Genomic DNA, 11,206 nt, shown 5'->3' on the forward strand with positions numbered 1-11,206 from the left:
GTCTTTTTCTGGCAGGGCTGCGCTCAATCCTTTCATCCCCCAGTTTGTATTGGTAATGAGGGTTGCCTCAATTCAGATGTAAGATCTTGCATTTCGATTTGTTGAACTTCATGAAGTTCATCTAGTCCCACTGGTCAGCCTGTCTAGGTCCCTCTGGATGGCATCCTGTTCCTCTGGTGTGTTCACTGCACCCCACAGCTTGGTGTCATCAGCAAACTCGCTGAAAGTGCACTCAACTCCACTGTCAATGTCATTGATAAAGATATTAAAGAGTATTGGTCCCAGCACTGACCCATGGGGGTCACCACTTGTCACTGATCTCCATCCACACACTGAGCCATTTACAACCACTCTACAGTTTGTTTATTGTGTGATTTCTAAGATGGGTTGGGAAAATTTTCATTGGTGGATCTTAAGAGCTGGTTGTTCACTCAGCAAACAAGCAAATAAACAAGCAAAAAGGAAAGCAAAAGAATTAAGAGCAAGCTATTTATGCCAGTTCCCAGCTCAAACATTTTTATTCGAAGGTTTCTCCATCAGTTTTTTCACAGTATGATTTTTTTTTCTATAGGTTACCACAAAGTTGTTCTTGGAATTCATTTAGGCTTCCTTTTTAAGCTACTATTATTACAGTAGTTACTTTCTCTGCAACAGCAAAAGGTTCCCTTGACTTTTTTTCAGATTTGTTGAAACTATTTCAACCCCTGCAATCCTCCTGTCCTTAGTGCAGCAACCTGGCTGTCCTGCAGCTGTGGCCTGTAGGGACTGTTTGATGTCTTCTTCCAGGACAGCTACTTCAGTTGCCAAAGAAGTTGAGAGATGTTTAAATGTAAACTATGTTTTTATGACCTTGCTTTTGTGTGTATGTAATCGCAGTTAATGTCCTCAGAATTTTGTGCAGTTTAGGGCAGATGTGGACCTAAACTCAGTGATCCTGACTGTGGGAGAGGTGTAGAGCACCTTCTACTCAGATGTAGACATGTTTCAAAGCTGCAGACCCCGAAGTCTGGGACAGGGACAGCTGGGACACCAGTCTCAACCTGCCTCTGGTGCTTCTGGCAACCATTGGCTAACCAGGGCTGCAACCATCCCCTTTGCCCTTTCATGCATGTTGATGTGAGCTGCTATGAGGATGATGGGGAGGTTCATACGCAAGCCTCTGATTTGCAGTCTGATGCTTTTGGTGTAGACAAATTTGGATGGTTGTGTACAAAGCTTAGGTCATGTAAAACATTACTGACAGCATGTGAAAAGAATAGTCACTGTGTTGCAAGCCAGGGCAGGAATGATCTTAACAGCTAATGATGAAATGTGGCTTCTCTATGGACTGCTCTCTGTTGCAGTATGTGTTATTATTTCCATCAAAGTGGCATGCTATTTTATTACCAATGTCTTGTATTACTACCATAAACTGTTAAATGTATAAGCGCATCAAATGTTTCATGCATTATTTTAATGTTAACCAAACAATCACTTTCTAACATGACTCTCACAAAAGAGATGAATGTAGACATGTATCACTTATGTGGGAAGGTAGTTCTTGAAATGATTTGGTTCTTTGGCTCTTGGTGTCAAAAGAGAAAGTAATTCCAGTATTATGGGATTTCATAGTCTGAACGAGGTCACTGCTGTTTAGTTATGCATCTTATTTTATCTTTCCTCTAGAAAGTGGCCACTCAAATAAGCTATCCAAAGTTCCATATCTTCAAATGTAATAGAACAGAAAACAGGAAAGTGGGAAAGATGTCAAAGAGGAAACAAGAGAAAAAGGCAAGAAAAGAGATGCAGAAAAGCAAATAGGGATGTGCTTATGTAGAAGAAAGGATATGAAGATATAGAAGAAAACTTCACAGAAAATGCTGAAAGAAAGTGAAATTAGAATAATTAAAGTCATTTGGAAACAGAGAAAGTTAGAAAGAGTCAATGATTTAGAACAGTCACTGGAAATAAACATACAAGAGCTGCCTGATGTTATGCAGGAATCTGGGTTGAAGGAATCCAGCCTGTTTGTGGCATTCAGCACCCAACAGCCCTGTAGGTCAGCTGAGGCAGCAGAATCCTTTCTTCTTCAAGGCACATCCTTGGCCTTCAATCCTTCCTCCCTATGCTGACATCTGAAAAAAGCAAAGGTGCTCTCTGAAATACAGGAACAAGTCAGTCCATACTCTGCTTATAAATAGCATTTGTCAGAGAGGGAAAGGTCTGTTGTCACTGGTGGGGTGAGATGTCACCAAGGTGCAAGGGTACCACAACACGCATGGTGCAGCCCACAGGCAGCTTAACATTTTACTCATTTTTCATTGTGATTCTGGCAGGGGCAATATCTGTACAGCACATAAGTTTTCAACAGATGAGAAAAGACTTGTCATTTTTGTTAAAGATATTCACATTTCTGTGTCACAGAATCATAGAATCATGAAATCGCAGAATTTCCTAAGTTGGAAGGGAGCCACAAGGATCACAGAATCCATAGTGGAAATACTAAGCTGGGGCTTGAAGCAGTAATCGAGCACCTGGTGAGAAGGCAGGGCCAACTCAAGGGATCACAGGTGCATGCAATGCATCTGAGTGATGGAGGGGGTGGATCCTGGCTCCACCCCTTCCCAGACCTCATTTAAGGGTTGGCAGTGGAAGGGGAGGATATTTTTCTGGAGATCTTTGCATACCTGAGGTCTTCTGAAGGTAAGCAGCTTATTTTCTTATTTCTGTACCTACTGCTGTTGGTTTGAGTGAATCCTCCCTCATTGTGGCATGGGATCTTGCTGTTTTGCTGTCCTTGTTGTGCTTACCATTGCGTTACAGATTCCAACTTCTGGCTCTGCACAGGATGACCCAAAATTAAAATCTGATGTACAAAAGCATTGTGCAAGTGCTTCTTGATCTCCAGCAACTTGGAGCTGTTATTGTTGCTGTGGGAAATCTGTTTAGGGGCTCTAGCATCCTCTGATGAAGAATCTTCTCCTAACGCCTTGCTTGAACCATCCATAGGCCTCTCTACCCTCAGGGGAGTTAAATGCTCCCCTCAGTTTAAAGCTGTCCATGAACTTGTTTATTAGACCTTCTAGTTTTCTGTTCAATTAATTAAGGTAAATTTTAAAGTGGACTAATCAGGGGCCAGTGTCTTTTTCCCTGTAGCATCTATTTCTAAGCTTTCTACTTTCAAATTTGACCACAAAGTGTTATCACTTAATCTCCAAAAATATGAGATTAATTTATGTATCTGTAGGAATGTGGAGTCTAAATTATAACAATGTGGTAGTTTTAATTGCAAAAGTTATTATATGTTTGCAATGCAATTACAGAGCAGCTTAGTGATAATTAAAGTTATTTGTGGAACACAGAGTGAGATGTTAGATGAAATTGCTATATTTTCCTATTTACCCATAATTATTTGTCTAAAAATATAAGGGTGGAATTTCATGTTTTGTGCTCTCGGAGAGATGCTTTATGAGAAGGAGATAGTTGTTTAGGTTTGAATAAGTATTCAGTGTTTAAATGATTTTCTCCGCTCATTCCCAAAACTTTGCATTCAGTCTTTCTTCTACAAACCATGAAAATGCTTCTAGGAGACAGGCAGCTCTTCAGCATGTCCTGAGGTGCTTTTTGAGATAAGATAGAGATGAAAAATAGAAAAGCATCTGTGTACTGGATGATAAGGGTGAAAACATAAAGTCACAGTGATTTGTAGTATCTCTATGATGTATGTGGAGAACCTTTATTTTTGTTCCTTTAAAAGAAATGGAGCCTTGTACTTGAGGCTAAGGTTAGGGCCATTAATTGGGAATTGTCAGAGTGACTTGCAACTGCAGCGAAGTGTCACTAAGACTATGAAGCTGAAGTGCAGTAAAACTATTCTAGAACATGAAAATTGCATGCAATTTATCTATTGGTGTGTTTGTTATGTTTCAAAATGCTTTGAATAACAGTGATCTTCATGGTCATGATATTCATGCAAGAACTATTATCTACTGGAGAAAAACTTCAGGTAAACTTTAGACTGCAGCTCTCTTATTTACTTGGTAGGTCTTTAGGAACTAAGTCATATTATTTAATCCCATCTGACTTTAGAGCATGGACATAAGTCTGGTTCTCAATGGCCTTAGCACATTTTGAGAAAGATGTAGATAGTTCATAAAGTATTAGGTTAAATACTAGTATAGTAGTAGTATACGGTAAACCGTAAAGTGGGGACCTTTGAACCATTATTTTGCACTTGTAAATCAAGGCAAAGACCTTGAAGAGCCCTTTTTTCCTCAGTAACAGGGGAGATAATTTGGATAAGACTGAGAATGGGCCAATTTGCTACAGTTGGTTGTTGAAAAACAAAGCTCAGAGCATCATTAATGCCTTTTAATGGACCAAACCAGATCTCTGCTAGGTATGAGTGCCGCACCTCCAATACATCACTTATGTTCTGCTTGCTCTTTCTTCTTTCTCCCCTCTACTTGCTCCTTCTGAGGTGCCAACATGTTTCAGAAATTGAATCTCATAGTGAATGGACTGCAGCATGTTGTTCTCTCCCAATTCTTACTGACAAACTAAATTCAGCATCTATATCAATTACTTTGCACAGATTTCTCTCTCAAAGTGTGTCACCCTTCAAGGGAGGACTAATGATGCCATTGCTTCTGCTGGCACTGTCAGACTTTGCATTAATTTTTGGGGAACACACAGGAAGGAGGTTCATGGCCCTTTATCCCTTTCTCTTATCCTGAAGAAGAACTGCACTTCTCAAACCACAGTAACTGTTACTTTTAGGCAGGAAAATAGAAGCATCTGAACCACACAACATGAAATATTTCTTAGAATGTAAGTATATGTGATTTAAAAAGCAAACAGACAAAAAAAAACCCTAAATCTCTTTTGTTCTTCCTGTTGAAGTTTTCTCCATGGAAAGGAAGAGGCTGTATAAAGAAGAACTGACAAATCACTTATTTCAAAACTGGAAGGAAACTTTTAAAGAGCTCAGAAAAGTTGCACATAGAGCTATTTTAAAACTAACAACAGAGTGATGACATCTTGGAATGAATTCCTATGGAATTTGAAAGCAGAAGGTAAATTAGTTTCAGATGGACGACAGATAATTTTTTTTTTTTTTAAATGCCTAAGTGAGTTAGAAACCTAAATCTTCATTTCAGACATGACTAAAGGCACTTAGAGACAGATTTCTTGAAAATATGACTTGGCTTCCTGAGTAATGGGCACACCTGGAAAGCTGTCTAAATGAAAGGCAGTTTTCTTTGTAAAGTACAAAACTTTTTAGACACCCTTATTAGGGGAGGATTGCAAGGAGTATTACTGGGTATTGTCAAGATGAAATTTGAAGAAAAAAGGTTTCTTAGAAGTCTCAAAATTTGGCCTAAAGGATCTCAGGTTATTTACTGACATTCTTGTTTCTTGCTTCCCTAGATGAGCAGCTCTAGATATAGCAGATAGGAATACGAAGGGGATTAGTGAAAGCAAATTATGTATAGATTTTTATCAGTAAGCAATAAGGAGAAAAATCAGTTTTCCCAGAAATCCAAGCAAAAGGTACATGTATGTAGTAATTTATCCTATAATGTTCTTCAGAGAAGGATATGCACTGAGAAATGTATTGCTGTCTTTGAGATGTCTCTGCTGCAAGACGACCACAAACATTTCATGTAGGATGTGCATGTCCTGTCTGTTCTCTAATCAGTCCTTGTGCATTATGTGCTTTGAAACCCACTGTGAAGTAAGTAAGTTGACTTATTTTGTTAATTTAGCAGTTAAAATGTGAATTATTCTTAATGCTTAGAAGGGATTGCTGAATTTTCTCATCTTACAGCCTAAGACTGTTTGCACGCAAATGGCAAACTATATTATCTCTGCTTATTATGCTAATACCTTAGGTCCCAAGTCTATACGTCTTATGACAATTTTAATACAAACTATTGGATAAGGATTACTCTTATTCTGACACTGAAAACATAATCTGGGTGATCTTAGAATTACGTATCAGAAGTGTATGTATCATTTGACCTAAGTGAGGGATGTTATAACATCAGGTTTTCTTTATGAACACTTATTCTCTATATACAGCTATACTCCTTATGATACTATTTACAATTAGCTCACTATGGTGGAACCTATATTGAAACAAATCTTTGTAATTAATTTTGCTTTAAGGAGTAGAACAACATGGCACAAGAAACAATTGTACTTCAGTGTTTATGAGGTGATAATTCTATATAGCAAACCATTACTTGTATGCTTGAAGGAAGTCTGCTTCTTTCTTTGTCAGTTTGTCCTGAACACTTAAATGACTTTCTGCATGCATCAAGGTGATAATCTACCTGTTATCATAACATGAAAAAGTATCATCATATAACAATACATGTAAAGGTTCTGATAGTCTCTCTTTAAAACTGTTGTGCTGTTGTGTTTCTTCTTTTTTTTTTTTTTTTTTTTTTTGGGGGGGGGGGGGGGGAAGCATCTCTTTCAAATGTTAATTACTTATTAGTTAGTATTTGATGGAACAGGTTATTTTTGTTAAGTCATGTTATGGCCAGGAAAATCTCAAGAGCATTTTGTATAAACAAATCTGATCGAATACAGATTGTAGTGAAATAACTTTTATTGATTTCAAGGCAGACACTTCCAATAAAACCAGCCACCAACAGGTGTATTTAATCACTCTAAGATTTATTTTCTATAGCAGCTGAACTTCTGTCAGATCCAGTGACTTCCTAGACACTTCAATGTCTTGTTCAAAATGGACATCCACACCACTTTGCATGTGAATATTTGAAGTTCCATCTGGCCTAGGTACGTATTCCTGCTACTCTTTGTCCTGCCTCAAGTTTTTAAGAAGCAAGTTTGTAAGCAGTGCTGTTTAGTTTTGAATGCTTAAACCCATCAGCTTTGCTGAACTTGAAGCACCTACTCACATTAAGAGTGAAGTACACCTGCTGTTATGGGTATTCTGCTTTCTCAGTCAAAATGCGTGCTAGTAGTGGTGATATTTTCCATGTTGGTTAGGAAATATGGCAGATTTATGATATATCTTGATATATTAACAGAAACAGTACAATTTGTAAGAGCTGTTAATTCTAAACAAAATTGTAGTTTATTAAGGCTGAACTTTCAGTTTGTTTGTGGTGCGTTGCTTCTCTGTAACTCAAATTCTGTAAAAAGAGATACGTAATTATATGCCAAGAGTCTATACTGACTAAATCAGGAATGACTGTTGTAAAATAAGTTTTGTTGAAGGTTCTTCTACAACTTATCTACCTTTCCCTGGATTCAATGCTGAAATCTAATTTTTGCAAATTGGAGAAGAGCTGATAGTGCTGCTTTTAATTTTTGCAGCAAAATTTTAATATATCTTTCCATGTCAGAATCTATAAAAGTCTTCTACCAAAAGTGTGTGCTAATTGGATATTTTAATTAAATCGATATTATTACAAATTCTGCCCTTGGGTATTTGTTTCCATGTTTGTACATTAGACAAGAACATGACTCTCAGTCTATAATTAAGGTAGAAAGGATGAAATCTACAATTAAGCAAGGACAAGAAGAAAGGCTTCTAAGTTCATGTAAAAAGACATTAAACATGTCAAATCAGAAACTTAATGATGTCTTTTCAAGACCGGAAAGTGAATCTTCAGATTTTGGAGACATTTACATTGTTTTATGATTAAAGCTTTGTACCTCAATCTGTTGGAAAACCAGGTGTAGTTACTTTCTTTTTGAGAGAGTTTAAAAATTATTCTAAGGATACAAAGTCTTTACGGATAAATTAAGATATCCAATAGTGAGTGGTTCACTTTCTCCTGGTGACATTTTCTCACTTCTATGGTCTTTAGTGTCAGTGAACTCATAGTTCACACATGAATTGAACAACAAAGTTTCTGGGTCAGTGAACTCTTTATATGTGACTTAACATACTTTGCAGTATACCTTGAGTTCTATTTACATTCATTTCACATCATCAGAGGCAGAAAACATTTCCCAGGAGATGATTACATCTAAGACCTGGAATGAGGCAGGGTTTTTGGGAAATGTATTTATTCATGTTTTGAGAAATACATTGCTGTGAGTTTTAAGATTGACATGTAAATACTCAAAAGAGGATGAATTAAGATTTCAGCCTTACTTTTGAACATCAGGGCCAACTAATTGAAACTGAAGAGAATGCATGCAAACACTCAAGGTTTGTGTTGGTGTAGTGGTACACTGATGTGTAACTGGGAGGCTATAAACAGTTGCATCACTTTAGAGTTTATTGTAAGAAAAATGAGCTGTTCCTGTACATGACTTACAAAATCAGCAGATGAACAATTTATGAGAATGTAACTGGGAGAATCTAGTGATGTTTTCCTGTTCCCTCAGAATGAAAGGTATTTCTTTGATTAGTAACCATCCTTACATGATACATAAAAATTTACTTTGTCAATGATTCTGCAAATTGTGAAAGCAATGTATCATCTCCCTGTTTGTTAGTTAGTTTTTTTTTTTTTTTTTTAAATCGTGAGCAAGATGTGATCTACCTGCTAGAGATCAATATTCCAAATTGTTTCTATGAAGTACAGCTGTTCTTTCTGTAACAAAATTTAGCACAGTATGGCTTGGTTATTTAAGTGAAGTATGGATTTTTCTTGGTTGTGAGTTTCTACAATTTCAAATTGCTAGACCATTTGGTTTTGTAGTATTCTCTACTTTATAAAACTATCAAACTTCTTATATCTGTAACTTCATTCAAGTATTTCATTTATGATTCTGTAATACCTTGTAGGACTGTCTGATCAGATAATTCTATTGAATAGTAGCTTTTCTAGCAGAGTTCTTTTCTTTTTTTCTTCAATAATTTGAATTGTATATAGAAATCTCTGAAGATTTAGTTTATTAATAATTGTGTTAATTTAAATGGATCATCCATATTAATTGCATCTTATGGTCTATTCTGTTAGCTAGGAGGCTTTTCCACATATCAGGCTGATTTGTTTCTGAACAAAACATTCCTATTTAAGCAGCAAAACTTTTATATTGACAAAAGTATTTTTTGTATTTGCCTGAATTCACAAATTTATGACCTGTGTTTTTCAACAAATAAAAGGCTTCAAGCTTATGTCTTGCTTGCATCAATTTTATATATTTAGAGATGAACTTTACAGTTATAAGAAGTGAATTACCTGTCTCAGCTTTGCATTGTGAAGAAGGGTAAATAAATTTTAGGTCAATTTAAGACAATAGGTTGATATTTAACTAGATATTCAAGGATTTTGTCAAATAAAAAGAGGCATACTAGGGCTTACGTATCTGCTCAAAATATTTTACTGAATCAAGACTTCAGTGAATTAAAAAATTTATAATAGCCTTGTGTCACAATACAAATTTGGCTATGTGTATTTGATAGCTAGATTTTTTTGGAGTGAAGAAGGAAGATCTTTCAGGATTAAGAATAGAAAGTAATCAGAAAGAACAGACATGAGATATATATATATATATATATATATATATATATATATATATAAAAGAAAGTTAATGAGAACATATTAGTATAATTCTATCAGTGATAACACTGCCCTCTGATTCTTTTGGATTTCTCTTTAATAATATTACTGTTTCTATCTCTATCAGTTGAATCTCTGATAATTGCTTACCTTTGAAAACAATCAAGACTGTGAATGTTAGTGATGAGTTATGATTGACTGTGATGATATTTTAGTGTGTGATCTTTTTGGCTGGTTGAAAAGCATTGCTTGAGATATGTGAACAGTTGGAATGTTAAACAGGGTATTTTCCCACTGGGTCAGGGTACAGGGTTTTGAGGTCCATGAGTTCTGTTCCCACTGTCATGAGAAACTGCACTCTAAGCAAAGGGGCACTTTAGTGTTGAAGAGGCTGCTTGTGAGCGAAGCAAAGGGGGAGGTGATGGAGGTCATCCCGAAGTCTCTGAGAGATTAAAGTATTTTCTTTTCTCCTCAGTAACCCATTCTACTTCATCTCTGTTGCATGAGAAGCACAAAACATTCTACTACAATGGGAATTTATATGCAGATGTGTTTTCCATTGCAATCACAAGCAGATACAAATTCCTGGAGTGCCTGGGAGCCAGACCTCTAGAGCAGGACCTCAATGGTTTTTGGTAAGTGAAATTCTTTACCACCCAGCTGATGTTACTAATGCTGTGGTCCTCCCCTCCCTTGTCAGGAATGGGTTAATATTTACCACAAATCTATAGCTGCTGTATCAGCAATGGCAGCTTGAGTCAACACTGCTCAGATGTGATGAACAGACTTTGCATTCATGTGTTGTACAAAATGTGTCATTGTCTTAGTACTTCTGCTTAGCTCCACAGCAGCCCATCAAAAAGACTTGACAATGAATATTCCATTGAAAATGGTTTTGGTCATTGACTCCAAGTCAATTGCATGGTGGCTGCTGGCTTACAATATGGCAACAGCACCTTTCCAAACTTCTTAAGAAAAAGCTACGAATATAAGTAATTCTAAAATACAGTAAGTCCTTTGCGAAATTTTGACTACAAAATTACTGATATATCTCCCAAGACATGTGGAAATATCCCATGTTTAAATAATCTGGGGGGGGGAAGATCATTCTTCAGCTTGACCTTTTGTGTGTCTACATGCGTACAGATTTGTGACTTTCAGAATGCCTGTATTCTGTTTCAGTGATCCTGTTGCAGTTTGTATAATTTATGTAGAAAACCTTGAAAAGGTAAAGATTCACAGTATATCACAACTAGAGGATTGATTGGACTCACTATGAACAAGAATCAGGGTTTATAAAATTGAAAAGATCACTGCATTACTCGCAGTGAAAAAGGAAAAACAATGTGAGGAACTATTTAGGAGAAGAAAAACAAAATAGAAAACAACAGCAAGCTACTCTATAATACTTTCATGCACTGTGTCTTGAAAATTGTATGTAATTCCAGTGCAATGCTCTCAGAAGATTGTAGTGGGATTGAAAGTAGCACAGAGGAGGATGACAGGGATGATCGCCGATTCGGGACAGACTGCACAATGAATGAGTAACTAGACTTCTCTGACTGAATAGAGATAGAGAGGAGTGTGGTAGTGCAGAGGTCTATGAAATTATATGTGATATAAAGAAGATAAAGAGCAAAGGAAGGTACATGGTGCCTGACATACCTTCAGACCTCAGCATCTGTAATGCTACAGGTCAGCTGTTTTCAGCTCTGCAATCTTTCACTCGA

At 36.7% G+C, this 11,206-nt stretch overlaps 1 long non-coding RNA gene across 1 annotated transcript; it reads left to right on the plus strand.

The window, feature by feature from the left end:
* The first annotated feature begins 2,656 nt into the window (after positions 1 to 2,656).
* On the plus strand, positions 2,657 to 10,107 carry LOC128088963 (uncharacterized). The gene is made up of 5 exons (XR_008210426.1): positions 2,657 to 2,682; positions 4,759 to 4,809; positions 4,882 to 5,054; positions 6,680 to 6,789; positions 9,952 to 10,107. It is a non-coding gene; the product is annotated as an uncharacterized LOC128088963 (long non-coding RNA).
* The last annotated feature ends 1,099 nt before the right edge of the window (positions 10,108 to 11,206 follow it).

Source organism: Tympanuchus pallidicinctus, unplaced genomic scaffold (genome assembly GCF_026119805.1).
Source record: "Tympanuchus pallidicinctus isolate F22 unplaced genomic scaffold, pur_lepc_1.0 scaffold1, whole genome shotgun sequence".
NCBI lineage: Eukaryota > Metazoa > Chordata > Aves > Galliformes > Phasianidae > Tympanuchus > Tympanuchus pallidicinctus.